General features: G+C 41.1%; 1 protein-coding gene across 6 annotated transcripts in view; it reads left to right on the forward strand.

Annotated features, from left to right (window-relative positions):
• LOC140694718 (uncharacterized) overlaps nt 1-24,550 on the forward strand; it is a 204,121-nt gene that overhangs the window by 118,278 nt on the left and 61,293 nt on the right. For 2 of the 6 annotated variants that reach the window (XR_012070308.1, XR_012070306.1), the window contains exons 2-3: nt 5,280-5,465; nt 6,017-6,273. The exons of 1 other annotated variant lie outside the window; for it this stretch is intronic. The gene's annotated coding sequence lies outside the window, so the exon portion shown is untranslated. Of the gene's footprint in view, nt 1-5,279; nt 5,466-6,016; nt 6,274-7,353; nt 7,630-7,943; nt 8,099-24,550 lie in introns of those variants that run through there. 3 more of the 6 variants (XR_012070311.1, XR_012070310.1, XR_012070315.1) reach the window with 3 other exon arrangements.

A 24,550-nucleotide genomic window follows, 5' to 3' on the forward strand; every position in this document is an offset into this window, starting at 1 on the left:
AATTTCTGGATTTTGATCTTTAGAACATGCTGATTTATCAAAACTGTTAAAAACCTGATTGTTCTCTGCTCCTGGTTTGGTGGGACAACCTACTGATTTCTGTTGTCTGTTCAAGAGGGAAATTCTTCCTCTAGCCTGCAGATCATTAAGTGAATGGTTTGCAGTGTGCCTTTAAAATTATTTGTATGCATTGAGCATGTTTGTCCAGTGAAATTTAAATTGACTCATTGTAATGACTTTGCTTTGATTCTGTGGTTTTGATCCTCTCCACAAGAATTTGAATTCTCTGTTGCATTTTGTATACGTGTTCTTAACAGGGGAAGAAATTTTACATTTTTTACAGAGGTGGGTTTTCCTATCCCCTCTGAATGCCTTCTAAAATTGATACATTAAAAATCTGTTATTGCAGTGCATAATTATTTCATAAACTATTTTTTGGCATAATCAGAAACAATGACCAAGAATGATAATAAAAAATACGAAAATCTTCCTTCCTTTGAAGAATAGAAATCAGGTAGTCAGGCTCCCTCATGCTTTGTGCCTGACACAATTACTCTCATGTCATTGTGTATCATGATTCGGAGATGGAGTTGCTTCAGGTTTATAGATTTTTGTTTTAAAATTTGTGTTGAATACTTTCTCCAGACTGATGTTTCCTGTTGTGTTTGTGGAAAGAGTAGAAGGGAAAAAATACTTTGTTTTGTTTTCAGGAGGCCTGAGTTGATGAGAAAAGTGTTGAGGGTGGGCTGAGGAAAAGAGTGACACTCCCTCTCCTCCTGGCTGAAATTGATGAACAAAGAAATCAATTAAGTATATCGATATTTGACCAATAGAATTTAGCGAGCCCAAACTGGCTAGAAATGCACAACGGAAATTACTGAATTCAGCTGCAGAATGAGGTGCTTTACCAAGTAGAAGCAGCAGAGAGCAATCAGAAAAATCAGTAATATGATGAGATATAAAAGGAATATTATATCTTTTATTTCTGAAACTTTTCTACGGAAAGTTGTGTAGAGCTAAAATTAAGTTTCAAGCATCAGGAGTTAAGAGAGTGGGTGGTTCCGTAGGATCGTTATTCTCGGATGTGCGTAGACCCTGCTAGAATGGCTGAAGATGGCAGGAAGAGACCCACATCCAGGATTAGTCATCCTAGGGTGTCCTCCATAATGGTTCCATGTGGGAGCCCATGATTGGGTTAACAAATTATAACACAGCACAGTCGCCTCTGAACTTTAAGAAGAAAAAATATGGTTTGGTACTGCTTTGCAAGCAAGTTCCTGTGCATCTTCACTCCAGTCTCCTTTCCTTAAAAAGCAGAGACAATGCTTTGCTTGTGTAGTTGAGGTTTTAGGTAGCACTCTGCTGGTTGCAAAGCAAGGACCGAGACCCTCAGCTATAAACGCTGGGCTTGTGTGTTGTTAGTCTATTATCCTCAAAACAAAGACCTGGCTGGTCTGGTGGTGTGCTTTGTAATGAACATATCTAAAAGTGTATCTTGTTCCCCTCACCCCATGACTTCCCTAAAGATACACTAATCCTTTGTACTCATTGTATATTCTACAATCTCTGCCTCATCCTGTCTTTCCCGAATTTCCTCCTTATTATCTCACAACTGTTAACGAATTTTTCCTTTGATTATACACAATAAATATGGGAACATTTGAGAGGCTCATGGAGATGGCTCCCTACTCCCTCTCGATTTCTTGACTTTTTCCACAGAGTCTTGAATAATCATTCCGTGTCGGTAAGACTTCTGCCAGCCAGAACCCACAGTTCCAGGTGAGAAGGATGCAGGCTTTATCTCTCCTACCGGAGGGAGAGACAGAAGAGAATTGAGATATGCTCCCCCGTGATCCCTTCCTGCCCCAGGTCTACTGCAGTTCACCTGCAGCCTTCTGGCCTCTGCTCACACTGCCTCTGTCCCAGGACTAAACTCATCCTTTTCTTCCCTTGTCAACATTTCCGGTACCTTTCAGAACTTGGTCTCTTCCCTGCAATTCAACCCTGGCAGATGTGATGGTGGTCAGCGTGCTGGTGGGCAGTCCTTTGGGGACCCCCAGGAGCCATGCTGATTCTCCTGAGTCTATCAATCTGGGTTACAGAACAGTCGAGCACCGAAGGAAGCCCATTCACGTGATGTCAAGACAGCATTTCATCACTTTCATTTTATTTTTAAATTTTCGGTGGAGAAAATATTTGTAGCAAACTCTTCCAGATATTCGCCGCCTGCTTTCCTCACCACCATTTTCTTGTTGGCTCTGGTGCTAGTTTTATGAATCAGGATTCTTCTCTGCTCATTTCTGGCAGCAGGGCTTGCCGAATCCTTGATCTGCATTTGAAGCAGAATGCTTCTTCGTGATGTCAAGGTGATTCTCCTATTTCTGAATATTTCGTGTACACTCAGCAACTGTTTCAAGTGAAATGCTCTTGTCCAATTTCAGTTAACTCACATTTGCTGATCTCCTGCTTTCATGCTGAGGGCAGTTTCTTTTTCCTCTAATAAAAGTTAGCAATTTGCATTTACTCTGGAAGGTACTGCCCCGAGATGCTTTTGTTCTTAACAGTTTTAATACAATTCACCCATTAAAATGTACATCGGTTTTTACTCTATGCCCAGAATTGTGCATCCCATTCAATCTTAGAACATTTTCATCCCCCCAACAGGATGCCCCGTATGCATAAGCAAACATTCCCATCTTCCCCATCCTCCCCCAGCCCCAAGGAGCCACTTTTCTCTCTGTGGATTTGCCTGTGCTGGACATTTAATGTAAATCGAGTCACTTCATGTAAGTGGAACCGTCTATTGTGACCGACTACTTTCACACTGAGTAACGTTTTCAATGTTTGTCCATGTTGTGGCCTGAGTCACTATTCTATGCTTTGCTTTTGCTGAATAACATTCCACTGTATGGCTGGGCCCCTCTGTTTACCCATTCACCAGGTGATAGGCATTTGGGTTGTTTCTGCTTTTTGGCTGTGATGAGTAATGTCGCCGTGGACACTCATGTGGGATTTTTTATGTGGATATCTGTTTTCAGTTCTCTTTCGTGTGTGCCCAGAGAGCAGAATTGCTGGGTAAGTCAGAAACGAAATGTTCAACTCTCTGAGGCCCTGCCAGGCTGTTTTCCAAAGTGGCCACGCTGTGTTACATCCTCACCAGCAAGGGCTGTGCGCTCCACTTCCTCTGTGTCCTCATTAGTGCTTGTTACCATTTTTTTTTATTATAACCTATTGTTGTGAGTGTGAAGCGGCTTCTCCTAGTGGTTTTGACTTGATTTTCCTTACAGCTAATGCTATTGAACATCATTTCATTGTGCTTATTGGACATTTCTATGTTTTTCTTGAAAAATACCTTTTCAGAACATTTATTAATTTTTTAATTGAGTTGCCTTTTTATTGTTGAGTTGTAGGGGGTTTTTTTCTTCATTTGGAGATACAAATTCCTTATGAGATAAATGATTTGAAAAAATTTTCTCTAGTGTGTTGTTTTTTCACTTTCTGAATGGTGCCCTTTGAAGCAAAGTTTAAATTTTGATGAACTCCTATTTATCTCTGTTTTCTTTGTTCCATGTGTTTTGGGGTATTATTTTAAATATGAAGTATTTTATTTAAGCTTTTATGTATAAAATATCTAAATTTGTAGAAACAGTCTAGGAGATGGGTGCGGTTGCTTTCCCCCGTCTTTGGATAGGAGACTGAGGTGCAGAAAATTTCACTGAAATATCAGTGTCACAGCTACCCAGTGCTGTGGGAGTTCAGACCCCTCATGTTTTTCCCCAGAATATGTGATCTTCACCACCATGCTCCACTACTGCCTGGAATCATTAATGAAAACATCTTTCCTTTTTTGATTTCTTGTTAGTTTGTTTTCTCATTGGGGACCTCATCTCCTTATTTTCCTTTCGGATGTCAGTGTAGATTTATTATAGGGCTCATGTAGGCAGAAGCATTGCTATCAGTTAACTTCTATATTACTCACTCTCCAGTGATGATTGTTGCTAGTTGACCTAATCAAGTCATGCTTAAGTCTTTCCTGCTCATGACACTAAAAACAGTCAACACTTACAGAACGCTCAAAGAAGAAAGTACTTGATTGATTTTATTTTGCTACCCAATCAAACCAATCAAGTAAAAACCCCAGTGTTGACACAGACTATAAGCCCTCCAGAATAGGGTCACTGTCTTCCTTCTGTTTCATTTATTTGGTCACAGTGTCTGGATAGTGCTTTGCTGTCCAGCAGTTTTGGGAGGATACTGTGCTCGTGAATATTTGTAAGCACAGAATTTTGACAACAGACTGTGTTGTTCATTTCACAAGGGAAAAGATAATATAGAAATACTGCTCAGATCTATTTTAAAATTAAGCTTGGAAATTTGAGAAAATTCAAGAAGCCATACAAAGCTCTTTTTCACTAATTTTAGATCTATCTTAGACACTTTATGGTTACATAGCAGAGTAACTTATCAAGTAGATTTGACAAGAGGAGTGTTATATTGATTATTTGATTTAGTTGAAATATTCTACCAGGGATAAAGTCATAAGTGCCCATAAATGAACAAATATGTTTGTATTTCTATGCAACATGGGAGCAGACTACATATGTTTCTATATAATATATATGACTGTGTGTTTTAATCTGCCTGTCAGTGTTTTTTATAGTTTTTCAGCAATGTTATAACTTCAGAATTCTTCTAAGTTATTCACTCCCGATATTACTGCAGTTTGTACTGTGTATTCTATCTTATGGATGGGATTCCACTGTCCCCTCAGTGAGGAATTTCCTCTCCTATTCCGTTAGTAGCAGAGTTAAAGGAACTGTGATTTCTAGGCCTTTGCTTTCCATGTGTTTGCAGTTGGCTGTAAATCACGAATTTCCCTTTCTTGAGTTTTCATTTTTCAATAAGAATTTTTAAAATAATTGTTAATATGTTTCACCAGTCTCCCTAGAAACTTGATGTGTTTGTGCTTTTCAGTTTTCAATTTATGAAAATTGTAAATGCACACTTGTTTTTAAGTAGTCCTTTTTCACTAGATATTTGTTTACTTCTTTAGAGTTAAAATAATTTTTTCCCAATGAATGAATCGGTGTTCATGTTTTAAAAGATAACTTACTTTTTATTTTTCTTATTCTAACAGGTATATTTGTTGTACAGAATTTAGAAAATAAGGATAAACAAAATAATAACTTAAAAATGGCCTCTAATCTCACTTGGAGATACAGATGTAAGGTTTGAAATTGAGAATTACAAGTCCTCTCACGTTGTACTTCTCTTTCAAGTACGTTTTGGTTACTGAGACCCTCGAATTCCCATATGAATTGTAGCAGCAGCTAGTCAGTTACTGCAGAGGAGCCCGCTGGGATTGTGATCGAGACCACGTTGTATGTATGCATCGCTCTGGAGAGCACTGCCATCCCAAGAATGCTGTCATCTGATCCAGGAATCTGCGTGGTGTGTCTTTCCAGGTATTTAGGTATTCTTTAATTTTTTTCAGCAATGTGTATGGTTTACATAGTATTATTTTATTTATTTTTTGCCTTTATACTGAGGACAAGTGTGCAAGGTACCAGGATTAGAATTGTATTATAGCCCCGCAACTTGCTGCCAACATGGACGCTGCGGTCTCTCTTTGCCCTTTGTAAAATCTCGCACAAAATAGGATCTAAGTAACTCTCTCTTGAAAGAATGATTATATGATTGCTGGATGATGCTTGAGAGTCCTTGTGATGATGTCTTTTTCCCAGACTTTCCTCTCTTCTTAACTATGCCCTTTCCCTTCCTTTCTTCCAGCCTGGGTTTCAGCGTGCCTGTGGCATTGATTTTTCTTGTCTGTGGACTCATCCTTTCACTAGTTCATGATAATGTTACATGTGGGCTGTGGAAACTTGCTAGATGTCAAGAAAGAGCAAATCCATTGCATGCTAGATTTTTTAGAGTGTGTTATTGTATTATCGATTAAAATTAAATCAGGCTGACCCATTGAGCCATCCCCTGAGCTCTTTTCGCCTTCCTACAGGTGATACTGCTCTCGTTGCTGCATGTGCCCTTCCCCCAGACTCGGTTTTGGAGTTGAGTAAGTCACCATCACTGGAGCCCTCTCATTAAAAGATGAAGAAAACCTTTGCTCCTTCTCCCTGGTTGGGGACTTGGATGAGATGAGGTAACAGATAAAGAATGGAGCCCCACCTCATTCTGACCACCGCTCTTTCCGTTCATTTCTCCAGGGGAAGGGTACAATTCAAAAATATAAAGATTGTGAGCTAATGAGATAGACAAGACAACCGATCATTTATTAAATATCCATTCATGCCAGAAACAAATGTATTATACACACAAAAAGCACATAAATTACGGTAGTACTGTGGTTACAAACGTGGGTCCGAGTTCGATTCCTGCTCTGGAGTGACAAGTCCTGTGAGATGGAGAAATGGTAGATCGGCTTAGCCTCTCTTGGACTTGTTTTCTGTCCTGCAGAGATGGGGTTCGCTAGGCATCCCTACCCCGTAGAGGTGCTGTGGGGTGTAAATGACGTGAGTAGGCAGCCCGAGCACACCTGCTCGTTCCTCGTAAGTGCAGGATAGCACAGCTTTTGCGGTGATGCCTTTATGACAACACCGTGTAGACTCTCAGTGCTCCGAAGGGATGCCTTGTGGATTGGAGATGGGATTCTCACTTCTGTAAATACCCAAGAATTGGGTTATTGGGCCTTGCTGATTTGAATCTATTCTTTAGAAAGTACATAATGTAGATATATTTTTCAAACATGCATGCTTTTTATCTTTTATTATTTATACTTCTACCCTCTCATCTCTTGGTGTGACATTTCATGGAATCCAGGAAACAGTCCTAAGCCACCTGCCTCTTCACACTTCTTTGTGGTGGTTTTCTTCCCTGACTAGAAGAGGGTTTTGCATAGGAAATTTTGTTTGCTCCCCTTCTCTTGGAGTCTCCCTGTTTGTCTGCCCATCTCTCACCTGTCCATCTGTCCATTTCTCTACCCACTCATTCTTCTGACTTGTTCCAAGAAGCATTTCAGGCAGCTTACAGAAGAACAGATACCAAATAAACAGGTGAGAAAATGGGGCCAATTTCAGACAGTGAGGCTTGCAGTTGAGCCTGTGTGAGATTTGCAGGCGTGAGACACACGCCTCTGCCTTGTGCCTTATAAGATAGACAGCATCAATATGCCTGAGGCTCCCAGCAGACACAGGGAAACAGGGTTTGTGGGAGATGCTTACTGTCTGTGAAATAAATAAGTGGCTTAGGAGAAGCCCAGACTTTCCAACTACTAAGGCTTAGGAGAATATATTGAGTGTCTTCCAAAATCAGATTATTGCATCTTTTCTTTTTCAGAGTTTTATGTATAGTTGGTTTACATTCTATACCTGGAAATTTCTCCAAAACTGCTGCCCACGTGAGTCCCATGACTCGGGAATGGGGTGGTTCTGCTCATTGACGGGTGTTGGCCAGAAACGGAAAATGACAGCCTCAAAGGAGCCTGGGATTAAGCAGTTATGTTTTGTCAGTGCTGTAGATTTCAGAAAATACTTTTACCATTTCTCTCCGCCTGAGGAAGCAGCGTGCTCTCTTCCCAGCATCAGGAGCTCAGGGCCACGTGATGGTGGGGGCTGACTGCACTGCCGTCAAAACAGCTGTGCTAGTCACTGCAGGTGTGGTGCTTTCACGTAGTGCATTTCATGTTCTTTAATAGGTTTCAACAGGTAGTTAATTAACTGAGTTAATTAACATTTAATAAATATAATGCTTTGTTGAAAAGACAGTTATAGGCAGAATATAAGTTGTGAACAATATAAAAACTGTTTCAGTACTGAAATTTCAGTAGGGAAGATTCAGTTTATCTTATTTCCGCCTCTCTTTAAAAGAGAAAAGAAACAAGACAGAAAAAGCAGAGGATGATTTCTGTTCTTCCTCTCGGCTTGCAGGCGCCCTCACCTCCAGTGGCATCCATCCAGACACCAGCACTGACACAGGCCGTGCTCAGAACTGCCTCAGCCCTGAAGACACAACTGACAAATGGAAGGGGGACGCGCCCTGTTACAGCGGGTGCTTTCAATTTTTGAGTCCTTATGTAACTGCGTGGTGTTATTCAGGATCGCCCTTTCTACACTGTGTGACGGTGCTGCGGTGTCTCCTAGTTATTTGTTTCTGTAACTACTCATGTATTTTTTCCAATGTGTGGTACTAGACATCTAAAAATGCATTTTTCAGATGAAAAATAATGTGTATTTAATATAAAAGTCTGAAAAAAGAGTCAAAAGTGTCTATCCTGGTCCCAGTACTCAAAGATAATAATTAACACATTAACATCTATTTTCTTTTCTTTTCATCAGTGTGTATTACCTCTGTCATAAAAACCAGCGAGCACTGTGTGCCTGTTTACTGTGTGGAGACCTCCATTTTCCATTCGGCTTATTACACATTTTTCTACAATATTCTATCTCCCCTGACATGATTTTTAATGACCAGTATAGCATTCTGTCTTGTGGAGTCCTCGTCCATTTTACTTTGTACTTAAGTAAACTTTTAAATTCCAAGTATACTTAATTGAAATTCTGAAAAGAGAACTGTGGTGGTACCGAAAGTCCCCTACTTCCCTTCCCCTTTTTCCTGAGAGTAAAAGCTGCTGACAATGTGGAGTATATATTTCATGACCTTTATGCCTTTGTCATATATATATACACATACATACACGTATATGAGAAATCTATGTATATGTGTGTGTATATATGCTTTATTGAAAAATAAGGCCATACTATATGTTTTCTGCAGCTCGGTTTATTCACTCAGGTATATATCACAGACGTCCTCTCTCTCCAGACTCACCCGGTCCTTTCAGATAGAGTAGAGTGGTCTCCTGATGTGCAGGTTTGGTCTCTTGTGTAAGGACACCTTTCGTGGGAGAGAACTGTGGACAAGGCCTTGGACCACGCCGAAACACCAGAACTTTAGTGGCCACAGCTCACCGTGATTTACCGCATCATTGTCTTGATGGTGGACACTTAAGTTTTCTCCATTTTCCACTGTCAGAAAGGGTGTCTGACTGGCATCCTTCTTGTACAAACATTCCTGTGATCTTGTATAAGTATTCCTTTAGTTAAGTTTTCTGGAAATTTAGTCCTTGGATGTGACAACTACATAAATCACAGGCTCCTTTCAAGTGAATCTAGAAATTCCTTCTCCTGTGGGGCATGAAAAGATGTAGAATAACTTATGTAACCAATTCTCTATCGCTGGATATGATTTCACTTCAGCTTTTCTTCTCACCATTGTAAACAGTGCTGTGTAAATGCTCTGATAAGTACATCTTTTTGAACTGAATTTTTCTAAATGAAACGATTCCAAAATGTGGAGTTCAGCCTGTGTGTACACACGTTTTCCAGGGTTTACATATCCATTGACATGTCGTCCTCCAAAAGATCGCTCACAGTTTGTTGTCTCAAAGATGGACACTAGCTAGAATATCTTTTAAAAATATTTGCCAATATGATGTGCAAAATGATTTTCATTGTTTTAGTTTGCACTTTATGACCAGTGTGGTATTGAGCATTTTTCACTCATTAGCCATCTGACTTTTAAAAAGTGAATGATCCCTTTTGTCCTTTGCAAATATTTAAGTGAGGGTGCTTCTTGTTGCTTTGTGACAGCTCTATGTATATTATGAACATTAGCCCATTGTCTTCATCAACATGTATCACAGAGCTTTCCCTTGTCATTTTTTGCCTTTCATTTTGTTCAGTAGGTTCATTTTTGTTATGGCCCAAAATAAACTTTAGATAGTAAATGTCTTCTTTTTCGGTTTTATTCTTGATATTATTCTTAGAAATGCTTTCTTATAATGGTATAAATTTCTTCTGTAGGTTTTCTTAATCTCTAAGATGGAGATGATAATAGTGCTTGTCATAGTGAGGAGAAGCTGAATTGATATGAGCAAAGAGTTGTATTTGCTCTTATTAGTACTTTCTAATATTTACATCACTTTCTGTAATTTTTCTTGCAGTCATTTTGACCGGAATAGAATTTGTTTTTTCAAGGGGATTCTGTGATTGTCCCAAGACAATTATTGAATTCCTACTTTGCTCTTTAATTTGAAATCCCACCTGTAAAAATACTTATGTACACTAGAGTCTCTTTTTGAGCTCATGATTTATTTCTGTCAATCTTACTTTCCTACACTAGCACTATATCTTACATATTGTAAAAATTTATTTAATATCTGACAGTGCAAATTTTTTGATTTGCTTTTCGATCCCTATTTTTCTTTGCTAGTATTATGACTTCATTTTTCCTGAAGAATTCTAATATAATTTTTTCAAGTTAAAAAAAAGGATAAGTGTTGTCATGGGATTTTTTAGTAATTTTGAATTATCTTTAGGAGAACGTACATCTTTACAAAACTGTTTTCCTCCATACAAAGGTTGATGTCTCTACTTTCACACTTCTTACTTTACCCCTCAGTACAGTCCTGTACTTTCTCCATATACAACATGGGCATTGTTTTTGAGTTTATTCCAGATTATTGTTGATGTTTTTGTTAATTTTTTAAGTGAGAAATTTTTGCTATTATATTTTTTAACTGTTAAAACTGACACCTAGGAAGGCAGATTCGGTTTGTAAATACTCACTTTGTAACTTCTCATTTAAAATTGTAAGTATTAAGTACTCGATACACAATCCTTTCTTTTCTGTTTTTACAAATTTGTTTCCAAGATTCTCAAAATGGTCATAGCTAAGTAGTATAGGTGGGGAGAGAGATGGAGAGAGGTAGTGTGGCTCATGTACAAACTGTGAGCACTTTCATGGCTGCCTTTATGCTGGAAAAGCTGCTGAAGAGTCCAGGTTAGACCAGGGGTGGCTTTGTATGCACTTGAAAGCCAGCTTTCCTGCCTGTATGGTGAAGCCTGGTGGGCGTGGCAGGTAGATGATCAAGGTCGAATGGAGGTTATTGGCTGCACGGAGCGCTGTGTCTGAGAACTGGAGACCATCGCCATGGGAAATGCTTGGTGCCAGGAACAATGCAGAGGAGCTGGGGACCCTGTGTGTTAAGGAATTTCCAGCCCTCGGAGTGGGAAGTTCAGACTCTGCATTCAGATCTGAGTTTGAATTCATCCTCTTTAGTTTACTTGTCCTCTGACTTTGGTCAAGCTATATACCCTCTTTCACTTCCTGTTTCCTTGTCTCTCAAAGTAGGAGAATTACAGCCTGCTGCTAGAGTGTTTGATCAGGTTAAATAATTTGTGTCTATAAGATGTCACGTACAGTCACAAGCTCAGTGAGAAAAGGGCTGTTGCCTGTTCTTCTGCAACTCAGTGCTTGACAAGACATGGGGGAAAGCCAGTCCGTAATTTGTGTGTGATGCAAGTAGGAACAAAAATAATGTCTTGCCTTTCCCTAGCAGTACTCTTACAGCTTTGCTTCATTTACATCTTTCCTCCTTTCCTTTCCTCTTTCCCATCCTCCACCAAAAGAGCCTGAGACTCTCTCAGAATAATAGATTCAAATTAATTTAAAGGTAGGCTCATTCTCACGAAATAATAGTAACATAAAAAAAAATCTGTGCACATCCCAGAATACGTTGTATTTGATTTACACACACACACGTGTGCACACACACACACACACACAATCAGGCTACCTCCCACTTGCAGAGGGAGAAGGACCACTTTTTCTGAGTTTTCACTCACTGAGCGTGAGAACAATGTCTCTTACACAGACTTTCACCAGGCTTCGTGCATGGTGTTTTTAATTGAATTTCGGCTTTGTAGCCATAGATATAGTATCCTAATAGAAGAGAGAAAGTGGAGACATAGACATTCTGCTGAGATATTGGTGTTATCATATTTTAGTTGGAACGGACTTAAGACAGCATAGAGTCATAACATTTCATGGGTGAGAATCCATTATGTTGTCACTTGGACAAGAACCTGGATCTTCTGCCATCTTGTCCACGTGGGTGAAGAGGCAACTGGGCAGGGGATGGCAGGCATCCTTCTTGCTTGAGTTCCATGTTCTTGCTAGTTTTCATTGCTCAGCTGCCTTTAGTTTATGTACATGAGGCCTCACATGGGAAGGTCACTCTGTCCTGATAGAATGAGTTTCTTATCAGCAAAAAGCTCTGGACCCACTCATATTTCCCAGAGTTTTCTGCTGATCTGCTGACACTTTATATAATTGAGACTTAAGAAAATACTGAATATAAAATCCTTATTGTTATTGTTTGCCCTCGAGTTCCATAGGAATGAGGTGCTGTCTCAGGCTGTCTAAAGTTAGATCTGAACAATGATAGGGTGATAGGTTGTGCTGCTTTACCTCCAAAGTCAAAGGGGATTTCCACCTTAGCTTTTAGATTCAGGCAGATTAGTTCAAATCTTGCCTTTACCAATTATTATCTTTGTGTCTTGGGGGAGAAACTGTACTTGTTTGTGTCCAAATTTGTTTATCTGTAAATAAGTTCAGTATTTATTTTAAGGTTTCTGTTTCAGAATTGAATGAGCTAATACTCTCATTTATACCTAAAATAGTGATTGCATGGTTCTATGCTGGTGCCTTGGTAGTTGATTACTAAGGGACTCCGCAGTGAGAATGGGGGTGGGGGACTCCGGGGTAATAGAGCTTATATTCCAGGATATGCTTGTAAAAGACTGGATGTGCAGTGGATTTTTAGTAAATATCTACTCCTTTCCTAATCTGCATTGATTGTGTATATATCTTTATACTAATATATGAACAATTTTTATTGCAATTTAAATATCTTTGTAGTACTTACAACATGTAGCTTTAAAAAATACGTGAAATAACATGATTTGACTTTTATTTTCTTTTCAATAAGCATAACAAAACAAAATAAAAAGAAGAAAATGTTTGAAGGAGTAGAAATAATTTTATTTCTTGGAATCAGTTCCGTATAATAGGTTTTTTGTTCGTGTTGTTAAACAGCATATAAAACTGATAAGTTGTGACATTCTGGAAATGAGGAAACAGTGGAGACATACTACCTCTAATGCAGTCATTTTGTTACCAAGTCCAAACTCGTTCTGCTTGCTGCATGACAGGCCAATAAATCGGGAGATGAGATGTTGGAGTAAGGAATAGTGACTTTATTTGAAAAGACGGCAGACCCAGAAAATGACATATTGATATCCAGTAGAACTCTCTTCCCCAAGGCAGAATTCAGTCTCCTTTTATACTAAAAAGCAGCGGGGATGTGGCTGGTTGTTGCAAACTTCTTGCTGTACGAATTGTTTCTATTTGAAACCCTTTGTTCCTGCAGCTGTTCATGTGGGTCAAATTATGGTGCCCCCGTATAACCTCCAAAAAAAAGAATTTTTTTGCAACTTGCCATCTGTACATAAGTGTAGAAGAGCTAATATCCTTAAAGATCAGAGCCCGGAGAATAGGCCCTCCTGGGTATTTCAGGCTAAAGGCAACATTCTTTTACAAAAGGTGCAGAAACATCAAGTCTGAGACTAGAAAACAAGGTACAGGTTTAAAGTCAGACGAACACATCTAACATGGAGTGAAATTTGTTCTTTTCTATTAGAATTACTTTTTCTACCTCATAAATAATTTTAGTAAGAAACATGAGCAATTTTTTTATTTTTGCTTCTTAATAAAGGACTACAACTACACTTTAGTGAGCAGGGATGCTGTGCGTGCTTTGGGGTCACAGCAAACTCTTGTTGGGGGTGCTCGACCCTGCAACATGTCTGATGCCCCGTGAGTGTTGGTGAGGGTCCCCCTAACCAGGGGCTCTCTTCAGGAACCACCATATTGGCATTGACCTCTGGAGACCTGTTTTTCAGCTGCAGGAAAATTTTTCAGAATCTGTGATGGGAAAATCACTCCAGCTGGGGATAATCAGGGAATAAAGGAAGAGGAAAAGGGCTTGAATTAGAGTAGAAGAGAAAGACAGAAGATCAGGGAGCCTGGGGGCTTGGCAGCGGGGCCTCGGGAGAGAGAGTAGCAGAGAAATGGAAGTGACCGTCTACGGAACCAGCTCCTGCACCTTTCCCCGCAGCCAAGCCACACAGCTCTTAATTGGACCCAGGAATCTCTCCTGTCTGGATGTCACCCTGGGCAGAACCTTGAGAATCGAAGGTAAGGGGTGGGCAGCACTCACCTAGCGAGTCACTGAGGACTTTGATCAAGTCCACATTGACATTCCCAGTCATATGCCTTCACCTGTTCTTTATCTCAGGATCTGAGAAGCAGGAGCAAGGAACACAGGGAGAGATCCAGGAAGACATCTGACTGTGTTAAGAGACGACAGTCACAGCGACACTGGGAGTGAAAACACTTGTAGCAAAATAAAATAAATTCAAAACTATTGCATCAGAGCTGCATGTGTGAGAGAGCCTAAGCCTGTCTCAGAGTGCAGGGGACAAGAGGAAAGGAATGGTAAAATTAACACTGATAATTGAAATTTTGTTAAATAGCCTGCTACAGTTAATTTTATCACGTGAATGTATGCAGGTTTATTTCTATGAGCATTTATAGGTTCACACAACCCCACCAGCCCGTCTTGCCCCCATGGGGGATGGGATTTCCCAAGCACAGTGCCCCTCCTGCTTGCGTGGACCACGCTGCGGGTCCTCGCCTGGGGCCGCACTGCTACAGGACACTGAGTCCCCGAGGCATGATCTGGGATACATGACAGGAACATCTGTGCTCTTGGCTGAGGGCCTCCGTTTCACCCTGCTGTGTAAGAATGCCGGTGACTCAGTTAGAAGCATGCATCCAAGCCGTCCTTCCGTGTCATCACCATGTAGAAGCAGTGTCTGAATCTTCTGAATTTCTGCAGAATGCGGTTTACAGTCACCTTCAACAAGTGAGTGTGTGTCCTCTTTCAAGTGGAGGAATTACTGCCGTTTTCCTGGAACTTACTCACCACTAGTCCATCTGATTTTTCTGTGCTAGGATTCAGTATGGCCTGCTAATAACTCTGCAGTCAGATCTAGAAACCCTGATGAAGAGGATTATTTATTTTCTTTCTTTAGATGATAGAATTTTATTTTCAAAATTGTGAGTTTTCTGTTCTTGGAGGAATTTTTTCGGGGGTTGGATAAACAACTTTGCTCTTACCATCTTTGTGACCTGTTGCTATATGCGTCTCACCTGTCTTCTGTCACTTGTGAGGCGGTCCCATTTGTGACCCTGTCCTGGTTGTTCATGTAATAAAACATAAAATCTGTAAAAGTACAGTCCCTTTTACTCCGAAGACATTCCACAAATACTCCTTTAATCTGTGTGTGGTTTTAACAAGACACAATCATTAGAACATATACTTGCAGGTTGCCAGTGCAAAATCCCCAAATCAATTGTCTAGCTCAACATCTAAAATCTTTCTAATCTACGTTGGATTTGTATGGATAAGTGAAGTTGTTTGCTAAGAACTCAAGACCAGGTTTATAATACAGGCTGATTTAGCTCAGCGGGTCCTCCCAAGCTGAAGCTCTGCCAGAGGGCGGGGCCAAGGGGAGAGGGCGGGTCCTGCCCTCCCTGAGCTGACAGTTTCATGGCAAAGACCTTCACCAGGTGAAGAAATTGAAGTTTCTTCTAAGAAAATTGGGTCTGAAGAGTCCAAAAAGCGCGGGAGTGACACAATCCCATTTGTCTAAAGTAGGGAAGAGTGGCTGTGGGGCCACTTGGGAGACTCATGAGTCCAGGTGCGCAGTGTTGGTGGCTTCCACTTGAGTGGTAGGACAGTCAGTGGGTAAAAGCGAACAGATTGAAGGCATGTTTTGATGGTTAAAATGAAAGGATCAATGCTGTCTGTGAAGGTAGGATGGAGTAAGGCCCAGGTTTCTGGGTGGATTAATGAGTTAAATAATGGTCCTGCTGTGTTCTGAGGACGGAAAGCTGCAGAGGGAGTTCTGGGGGAAACTGATGAGTTCAGCTGTGGGTAAAGTGAAAAGGTATTAGATGTGTGATCTGGGAGCTCTGGTGAGAGCCAGTAGTGAGTAGGGGGCGGGGAGAGAGACTTTCAAATCATTTTGTCTTCTGAACATACATATAAGAATGAGTAATGACATAACCCCTCTATATTCTGGATTTAAAACCCAGTAACATTTTGCTATATAGGCTGCAGGGGTTCTCAATTTTTTAATAGAAATAAAATAAATTGAAACAAAACAGTGGAGTTAATGAACATCTTAGAGTTGATATGTGTCCTTGTATGTATTTTGATTTCTCATCTGTTTATAAACATAATCTACAAAAAGTTAACTTGCTTAGCATAACTGTTAAATAGAGGGACGTGACACACTCTGTTGGTGGCTCAAGGTGATTTCTTGGGCAAATTATGTAGCCTCTCTGTGCCTTAGTTGCATCTTCTGTGACTGCCCCCGAGCCCCTCATCACAGCTGATTCCCTAGAATAGATGTTGGGAGGGAGGCTGCTGAAGGGAGTAAGAGGTGGCAACTGCTAGGGACACTGAAGAGAGAGACAAAAACAGATTAAAGCCAAGAAACTGAGTGCTAATACACTCAAAGGAGAAAGAATCCCGCAGTGTTTTGAGCCCCTTAGCATAAGGGAAACAAAATCACGTGGATCCAAACTCTTGAGCATATGAGTATTGTGGGTGGGAGGGTGTTATCAGAAAAGGGTTGAAAGAGGCCTTTTGGTTTCCCTTAACGTTTCCAGTAAGGATGGGGCACAGAAGCGAAAACCACCCGCTTCACAGTAGAAGGTGCTGTTTTGTGCAAAACTGACGAAGGTTAGAGACCAGTGATCAGTTGTGCTGGAAAATGAAGAGACTTCTGGATTGGGGCACTTGCTGTGACTTCCAGGTGACCTGCTGGCTGGGGGCTGTGAGGCGGGCAGTAGGTTTGCAGTGTGACCTGGGCATAATCCCTGGCTCTGAGGCCCCTGCAAGTTTCTGCAGCAGCTGCTCTTGCCCTGCGATGGGAGGGCATAAAAGGGCATTGTAGCACACGAGGGCAGGAAGGGGCTGCTTTAAAAGCAGACATGTAGCCTCCTGCAGCTGCAGACCTGCAGGCAGTTTGGTTCATTGTCGTGGAGTGGACTTTGGAGGCCTTAGTATCGTCTTAAGACTTGTTTTCCCTTGGGGACCGGGTTTGCCTTTGCATATTAATATTGAAGGTTTGGGCTTCTGGCAAAGCTGTTTTCACAGATGGGTATATACGTAACATATCGTATAAAATAAAACGTTTTTATTTAATATGTGGGACTTTGCAGTTTTTGGGAACAGCTCTTTTGACCTGGTCTCCACGGAGGACACTAGCGGTCGGCAGAGCGTGCGGGAGGGCAGGCGGCCTGCAGTGCTGCTGCGGGGGGTTCTCCCCAGCATGGTGCTCTGCTGAGTTCACTCTTCTATGAGTTTGGTTGCCAGAGGAGCAGACAGCATAGTAATGAGTTCTGGTGGGATTGTATAATGACAGGAAGAAAGAGGGAGCCGTAGTTCTTCGGGACTACTACACTCTTTTGGTTCCTGATCCAGTGTGTCCCATTACAGAATTGATGAGTTGTGTCTATTTTGGGACTTGATTGAAATAAACGTGCAGCCTGAATGTTAAGAGTTATGTTTTATTTGTCAGGAGGACTCGAGCCAGGATGACCGCCTCTCGGAACACTCTGAGGGACTGCTCCCAAGAGTAGGGGAGAAGCTAGGATTATATAGGAGCTTTACAACAAAGACCAGGTAGTTAGAACAATAAAACATTGCTTGTTATCTAAAGAAAGCCAGGTATCTCACGTTCAAGAATTTAGTGCTTTTCAATATATGGGAGGAAGCCAACATTTGGGCTCACTGAATATATTCTTTAGACAAGCACCTAGCTATCTAGGGCCAGTAATCTGTCCTTTCTTATTCTGAGTCTGCTCAGAGGGCACCGTTGTGAGTGGCTGCAGGCCTGTTTTCACTGGGGTGCGGCAGCAGTCGCTGATGACTTGTTTTCAGCATTCTTTGTTTAGTGACATGGTTGCAGTATTTTCATTCACATTGTAGTATTTTCGTTCACAGAAAATTATGATATTACCCTGATTATGGATAATCTGGAACCTTGGAAAGGAACCGAGATGGAATTACTGCAGGTAACTTCTACTTTAATAAGCCGTGTGCAAACATGAACACGGAGGAAGCATACAAAAGGATTCGGTGGTGAATGGGAAGGGTTTCTGCACGTTACGGGAGAAGGCAAGGCAGAATTCCTCTTCTTTGTGGGCAGGGACGTGAGTCCAACTTTCCTTTCTGAAGTGCTTTCTGAGGACAGTTTATGGTAATTAAGGAACATAGACAAACGGTGGCACACATTGCATTTAAGAGCTGGCCGGTTTCAAACTTGGGTATTGGACAGGTGGATTTCATAGGCAAGTGGTCAGGTGGATGGGACAGAGATGGAGCCCAGGCCTGGGGCCATATTCACGTTGAAATCGCCATTACCTCACCATAGCACCTTGGACTAGAATGTAACCACTCTTAACCTGTTGGTGAATCTGTGAAATGGGCATGATAATATTCGTTACTTTCTGGGATTGTTGTAAGTTCTAAAGGGTATTATAGCACACATGAAACACTTAACACACTGGCACTTAGCAGTTTACACTTTGTGCGTCCACCAAGCTTGGCGTGTGTCAGAGCCGTAAAGGCAGTATTTATCTGTTGAGGATGCACTGGTAGCCCCTTGGCTAGGTTGTGAATTTGGTGATTTCCTTTAATACTTGTAACTCTGTGTTCCATGGGCAGTTATTTTCATAGACAGATGAGGAATCTCAGGGTAAAAAAGACTGTAATTTGCCCAAAGTCAGACCATAATTTTGGGTGCAGTGGCCTCGGTTCAGCATGGGCCCCTGGGACTTGTGCCTTCTCCGTTCAGCACCAGAGCCAGATGTGGGCTCGGCTGTTTCCCTGCCCAAAATATCCGGCAGGCCGCAAGACACAACTGGCCCCGTGCTGCTTGAGCAAAATCTCCGGAGGAGAGGCAGTTACAAAAGGGATAAACATAAAAACAGACGACAGCAAACTGTGATCATCTCTGAGAAGGAAAGGAACACGTCTCGCCATGCAGAGCTGGGAGCTTTCCCGTCGGGCTGCTCTGGGGGCGTTCATCTCAGCTAAACAAACTCTGCTGCTGCACCAAGGCAGGAAGGCAGGGCGCGTGTGGCCAGGTAGACTGGGTCTCATTGATCATACTCATTCCCCATTAAGCGACAGCTCTCACGGTCACTTAACTAATAAACAGATGTTGGCCATAATCGTCACGCATTTTGACTGGTAGCTTTATTGGCGCCAACTTTGAGAGGAGGTCATTGAAGCTGGGGAGTTTGCTGCATGCCCGTGTTTACCATGGAAATATTCCCACTGGTCTTTCAACCTAGACTGGTGTGGCTGTCATGTCCCGGCCCTGTGAATGGCATCGTGTAGCTTCTCCCAATTGCCCCAAATAACTTACATTGATATGCTTAATTCGTAGGAAATGGTATGTGGTAATAAGGGAAAAAAGGCAGTAAGAAATTGTTTGGAAAACTAGAAAAATACCTATTCTTTCCCAGCTGGGGGAGCGTACCCTGTATCACCCACCCTAATCACTGCCTGTCACCTCCTTCCTGCCGACTCCATGTTCAGAAGCCACTCTGAGCCTTGGGAGAACATTTTGCCTCATGAAACTTTTGACTAGGACCCGTGACTTCTCTGTCCCTGGTTAACTCTCTCTTCAAAGCCATGTAAATTTTTTGCAGGCTCCTCCACTCAGATGTAAGAATAGACTCTTTAAACTTCTTGATGCAGCTCCTTAATGAAGATCTTGTGATGGAAACCTAGCCAAAACCTGGGAGGTATGCACATAGTGACTGCAACCACAGCACTTTGTGAGTTCAGAATCAGTGGGGTGGGTGACTCAGGAAAGGCTTTTTTAAGGTAATAAAGGGAAAGAGAAAGGACACAGGCTATGTGAGAAAGAAACATCTCGGTCACAGCCAGCAATACACCTGTGTTCAGGATGGGGTGTGGCGAGTGCAGAGTTCTCACAAAAAAAGAACTGATGTGATGGGAGGGAGGACAGTTGGGTACTTTATTGGGGAGGAAAAAAGTGGGCTGAACATTTCCTGGTTGAACAAGAGGATTGTGACATGATGTGCTTGTATTTTGGAGATAAGGGTTTTGTGGGGACAGGCCTAGGAGTACGCTGTCTGGCTGGGGAGTCAGCACAACAGAGAAACACAGAGAACCGGGCAGACCCCAAGACCCATGCTGGGGGAGAGGCTGCATGCAAGCTGGAGCCCTGGAGGCTGCTTCTGTCCCTTAGCTGGGGTCTCAGACCTCCCTTCACAGACCAGTCCTGTTGATAGAAGAATAAAAAAACGTTGGGCATGAGAAGGGCTGTGTCCCAGGCTTTTGTTGAGTCCCTGGGATGTGCCCCACCAGATTTTGTTCCTTGACTTCATGCAGTAAAGAATTCAAGAGCAAGCCAGTGTTGAGTAAAGGTATATTTATTCAGAGAGATACATTGATAGGCAAGAGAAACTTCACGAGGTGTGGGGGTTTGATGCTCAGATTAGAAGTAGGTACACACTTCACAGACAGAGTGTGGGCCTTCACCAAAGAGGGAAAGAGTGGTGACCGCGAGGTGGCGCTGTGTTGCTTGTTTTCTTGGGCTTGGTGGTTTCATATGCTAATAAGTAGAAGGACCAGCCTTAGGGCAAGGGGCTGGGATTTCCAAGGAGTTGGCCATTTCCCACCCTTTGACCTTTTGTGGCTATCATTGGGACTGCCATGGTGCCTGGGGCATGTTATTCACCACGTTACTATTACAATGGGTGTTTACTGAATCTCAAGATCTGCTAGAAGTTAAATCTCTTCATCCTGAGCCTCAAGACCTATTGGGGTTTGAATCCTTCACCATTTCTATGTTAATTGCGGTGGCCTTCCTTGAATGGCTGTGCTCTTCCCCCTTCCATCCTGTCTCACTGTGATGACACAGAGACAGCAAAGGCCAGGCCCTACCTGTGCTCCTGCATTTAAAGGCTGCAGGTTTGGGGTGGGCTTATGATGACTCTGAGTGTTGAGAAGGATGTTTCAGATTTTCCCACGTGAGACATGGGGACCTGCCAGCAGCCACTGCAGATTTATCCCACGGGAATTATCCCTTGTGTTGTTATGGAAACAACAGGCCAGCCAAGAAACAAGAATCACTCAGAGGGTTGGAGTATTGAGATTTATTACGTTGGCGGGCTCTGAGGGGCTTCTTTTCCAAGGCTCTGAGCCCCTCCAAGATGTGCACATGATGTTTTATACGGTTAATTACAAGTATGGGACTATTAGCCAATAAGGCTCAAACAACATAAAGCAAGGAATCAGTACACTGAAGCTTATCAATTTGAAACAGATCCCGTTACTGACAATTGTTCACCTTGGATTTTCGGGTTAGCTTATTAGCCCAGTAAACTGACACTAAACTTCAGATTTACCAGGTATCCCAGCAAAACTTAGATCAGTAAACCGACACTTATCACACTTAGATTTGTGACTTAGCTTGTTAGACCAGCTGTGGTTTTCCTTCACAGTGTCACTTATCTTTTCTATTTTTCTTTTTTGCTTTTTTTAAGTATTTAATCCAAATTTAATATCAGGGTTTTTTGGGAAAGAAATTTCTCTTTTTCTTTTCTTTGGTGATCTTTTATGGGGACAGGTAATTAGACGTATTTATCTGTTAGTGGAAGCCCTGGGGCTTGAACCCAGGACCCCGTGCACGCTAAGCACACGCTCTATCACCCGCCCCATCATCTTTTCTTTTTGGTTTAGCTGCCAAGAATCCTACAGCTGAATTTCTAGTCAACCTTTAACACTTGCTCTGACTTCATGGAATCCATTTTTATGAGTTTATCTCCCCCTGGTTTCATTTAAGTATTGAATCTCCATTTTCTCTTCATTCTCAGGTTTGCCTTTTTGTTGTTAAGGTTGTTAAGCTGTTTTTAAAAGAATTCTTTAAATTCTCTTTAGCAAGAGGCTGAATGTGAATAAATATGTAAACAAACAGCACAATTAAATGCTTTTATACATTCTAAACTATTTAGTAGTTACTTAAAAACCGAATTGAATATTAAAGTGATAACATTTTAGATATTTTTTAATTTTTTAGAAAGATATAGCTGATTTAAAATATGATATTTGTTTCAGGTGTACAATAGATGCTCCATTTATAGTTACTGTAAAACATTGTCTGTATTCCCTGTGTTGTAAGGTACATCCCTCTAGCGTGTTTACATTACATGTTGCAGTTTGTGTAAGAAAGTTGGGTAATGCAGAGTCTGGGACGTGGCTGTGTCTGACCCAGGTTCACGCTCACCCTGCCTGTCAGAGCTCAGGCCTTCACTCCTTTCTGCAGGGGAGCGAGTGGAGGCAGCTCTCATCAGTGCTGGCACCACCCTCTGAGTGGCAGTGACAGCAGTCACTGTGTGTGGACGTGCAAAGTGTTTTTCCAAGAGCTTTATATGCGTTTCTGAATTTAATAATAAAAGCCCTCCTGTGAGGAAGCGTTTTAAGCTTTTAATGTATAATACATCTTATTTTGATATTGATAGATTTCAAACCACCAGAAAATTTAAAGGAGTAGTAAAATAAAACCTTAAATACAGTTCACCTTAAAGGGCACTATTTGACTTTTTGTGTCTGGCTTTTTAGCATAAAGTTTCAAGGTTCATCCATATTGTAGCCTGAATTAGTACTTTATTCTTTTTGTTTGATAATATCATTTTCCTTTTTTTCGTTTTTGGTCTATTTAAAAATATTTTCATTGAAGTCTAGTCAGTTTATAATTTTGTTTCAGTTTCTTGTGTGCAGCACAACATTTCAGTTAATTAGGAACATACCTGTATTCATTTTCATACTCTTTTAAAACACAAGATACTATGAGATATTAAATATATTCTCCTGTGCTATACAGTATAAACTTGCTGTTTATTTGTTACATACTCAGTATCTGCAAATCTTGAACTCCCAACTTATTCCTTCCCACACCCTCTCCCCTCTGGTAACCATAGTTTGGTTTCTATGACTCTGTGTCTGTTTCTGTTCTGTAGATAAGTTTATCTTTTTGTTTCTTTCTTTTTTTTTTAGATTCCACCTGTGAGCAATCTCATATGGTATTTTCCTTTCTCTTTATAGCTTACTTCACTTAGAATGACATTCTCCACGTCCATTGATGTTGCTACAAATTGCATTATTTTTTTATTATTTTATGGCTGAATAGTAGTCTATTGGACAAATATGCTACAACCTTTTTATCCAGTCATCTCTCAGTGGACATTTCGGTTGTTTCCATGTCTTGCTATTGTAAATAGTGCTGCTGTGAACATTGGGGTGTAGGTGTCTTTTTGAATTAGGGTTCCTTCTGGATATATGCCCAGGAGTGGCATTGCTAGTTCATATGGGAGGTCAATTTTTTGTCTTTAGAGGAACATCTATACACTTTTCCACAATGGCTCCACCAAACTGAATTCCCTCCACAGTGTAGGAGTGTTCCCAATTCTCCGCAGCCTCTCCAGTATTTATTGTCTGTGAACTTCTGAATGATGCCTATTCTGACTGGTGAGAGGTGATACTTGATTGCAGTTTTGATTTGCATTTCTCTGATAATGATATTGAACATTTTTTCATGTGGCTACTGGCCATTTGTACGTCTTCATTGGAGAAATGTTTCTTTAGGACTTCTGCCAATTTTTGAATTGATTGTTTGTTTTTTTTCATATTAACTGTAAAAGCTGCTTACATATTCTGGGAATTAAGCCCCTAGCAGTTTCATTTATTGCAAATATTTTCTCCCATTCCATAGGTTGGTTTTCTTTTTGTTTTGCTTACTGTTTCCATAGCTGTGCAAAAGCTTGTAAGTTTAATTAGATCCCTCTTGTATATTTTTGGTTGTTTTTCTATTGCTTGAATAGACTGATCTAGAAGAACATTGCTGAGATGTATGTCAGATGTTTTGCCTATGGTTGCTTCTAAGAGGTTTATAGTGTCTTGTTTACATGTTTAAGTCTTTAACAGATTTTAATTCTTTTTTGTGTATGCTGTGTGGCAGTAGTCTAGCTTCAATGATTAACATGCAGCTGTTCAGTTTTCCCTACACCATTTGCTGAAGAGGCTGTCTTTACTCCATTGTATGTTGTCACCTCCTTTGTCAAAGTTTCAATGACCAAAAGTTTGTGGGCCTATTCTTGGTAATTTTGTTTATCCGTTCATTGATGGATGGATATTGTTAGTAACTTTTGGCTACTCTGAATGATACTGCTATGAATATTGATGTGAAATTTTTTATGAGAATATGTTTTCATTCTTTTGGCTGTACATTTGGCCCGCCATATCTGTAGTTTCCACTACATGGATCTAGATGGCTGATTGTAAAGGGACTCGAACATCCTTGGATTATGGTATCCAGGGTGTGGGGTTCCTGAAACCAACCACCCAAGGGTATTGAGGGATGACTCTACATATAGGAGTGGAATTGCTGAGCCATACAACTCTAAGCTTTTGAGGAAATACCAGACTTCTCCAAAGAAGCTGCAGCATTGTCCCTTTCCC

This window comes from Vicugna pacos, unplaced genomic scaffold (assembly GCF_048564905.1).
Source record: "Vicugna pacos unplaced genomic scaffold, VicPac4 scaffold_103, whole genome shotgun sequence".
NCBI lineage: Eukaryota > Metazoa > Chordata > Mammalia > Artiodactyla > Camelidae > Vicugna > Vicugna pacos.